Source organism: Halichoerus grypus, chromosome 4 (genome assembly GCF_964656455.1).
Source record: "Halichoerus grypus chromosome 4, mHalGry1.hap1.1, whole genome shotgun sequence".
In the NCBI taxonomy this organism is placed as follows: Eukaryota; Metazoa; Chordata; class Mammalia; order Carnivora; family Phocidae; genus Halichoerus; species Halichoerus grypus.
In genome coordinates, this window is record NC_135715.1 from 68,553,534 (window position 1) to 68,555,946 (window position 2,413).

The following is a 2,413-nucleotide window of genomic DNA, read 5'->3' on the forward strand; positions in this document are numbered from 1 at the left end:
ATACAGACTTGGTTAGGAGAATTATCTTTGATTATAAAGAACCGCAAATCCAGTCACCAGCTGTACTAGTTTTCTACTGCTGCTGTAACAAATTATTACAAAGTCGGTGACTTAAAACAACCTACAACCTTAATTCCCCTTTGCCATATAAACTAACATATTCACAGGTTCCGAGGAATAGGACAGGGATATCTTTGGGGGCTATTATTCTGCCTACCACATTACTTGTATTTGGGTTATCTGGACCTTTTGTTTTCTTTTGGAAGGGTATAAAGCTGAGGTTGAGGGGATTAGGAAGTTGGAAGACATCATTAATGCACATAGTTAATATGAACAACCCTAAAAACACCTACATTGCCCCAGTACATTTTGAATAGTTCTCTACTACACTCTGCTACACTACTAGACTAGCTTCACTACACTAGAGCATGGTTTCTGAAATCTTTGTTATTCTACACCTGAAGCCAGAAATCATATAGTCTTGACTATCCACCCTACCCATCTGGGGGACATTTGAATCTTGCAGGATGTGGTAGGAAGTATGTCAGCAGATGTATGCTGAAAATTGTCTCTTGAGGGTCTAGAATTTCAGTTAATGCTATTTGAAAGAAAATAACTTCCAGGTTAAAAAGAAAATAGAATGTTGTATGAATGTACTCCTCTAGAAATATAGTACTTAGTGTTGGCAATTATATTTATTGAAATATATGAATAGCAAAAATAATGCAAGTCAGAATCACTTTCAAAATGCAGTGGAAGTATGCTGAGCTATAAGAAACTGTGTGAGTATGTCAAAAGAAAAAAAAAAACAGAAGAGAATTTCTGAAAGGCCATGTCTGATCAGAATATCATTTTACTTTAACATTTATCATTTCATTCTAAAAGCAGTAAGATTTGTATCAGATATCAGCATGCTAGACAACTAGTTAGTAAATGAGGAGACTGGGCCCTACCTAGATATAGGCTGTTATTTATTCTGTGTAATTTGAAGTACATCCCAAAGGCCAGTCAAGCTGCAAACATGACCCCTGCCAGCCTACAACAGTGCTGAAATTCCCACTAGACTAATTCTTTGGGTTAAGGCATTGGATCTCCAGAAAACATGTTGAAATGCGGTCATGTTACTTGAAAAGGGTAACCTGCTAGCCCATTTGTATCTATTAGCAGAGACTAAGCCAAGTAGAAATTAACTTTGCGATGTTTAGGCATTAGGCAATCAGGTGATGGACTGAAGCCATCTTCTCCAAAACTCTGAAGTCAGACCCTTATTCATGAAGCAGCCATCATGGAAAAATAGCATAAAGGCTCTTCTCCTTCACCCTCATCCAAAACTCGGTTCCTGGTGTCTAGAATTCCTCCTCCATGATTAATTCCCAGTATTAAGCACTGTGCCCATTCTGTGACCCTCTTTATCTTTGTTTCTTTAAAGTAAATTCTACCCCCAATGTGGGGCTCAAAATCACAACCCCGAGATCGAGAGTCACATGTTCTACCAAATAAGCCAGCCAGGCACCCCTTAAATATTGTTCTATTTTTGCCCATTCCTTTTATTTATTTTTACTTATTTATTTAATTTTTTAAAAGTAAACTATATGCCCAATGTGGGGCTTGAACTCAAGACCCTGAGATCATGAGTGGCATGCTCTACTGACTAAGCAAGCCAGGTGCCCCTTCTGTGACCCTCTTTAAAATGCAAATATTGCTGGAAGAATGCCACATTCGTCTGGTCTCAGGGCAGTGGTTCTCAACTGGAGTGGAGTGGAACAATCCCAAAATCACCTGGGAATTTTCTGCAAACTGCATGTGCCTCTGAGCCCACCCTTCTATTGTCTTACAATAACAGATTATTTTCCTTCCTATGGAGAGAGACAGATAAGAGAGACAGAGCTGAGAAAGGTGCTGGGATTTCCAAACAGGGAGAAGAGCTAGAAGGGGAAGGATGCCACAAAGGAAGATTAGGGGAGGGTGACCTTTGCCTACTACGTAATACCAGAGCTAGCAAACATAAGCCAAGGCAGTTCCCTTCTCACTTTTTTTCTTCTTAAAGAAAAGAAAATGCTTTCTTTTGAACATGGTCTTAGAGGTCAATTGTCTTCCAGGTTGTTAAGTACGTTTTGTTCCTTAAAGAATTCTAGACCATCTTTTTACCTACCTAATAACTAATGGTATTCCTGATCTCCTATGCAGACATTATACTAAAATTCTTTTTTTCTGAAAAACTCTCTGGGATCTTTGAAGAAATGTGTGTGGGTGTTATCAAATATCGTTTGGGTAAATATACACACTTGGCAGAGTCGCCTTGGTTTCCTGGGAGTTGAATAGCATAGGTCACCATTGTGATTGAGGTCTGAGCTGCTGACTGAGTATTCCTGAATGTTTAAGGCAGAACAGCCAAAGCAAAGACTATTCACTC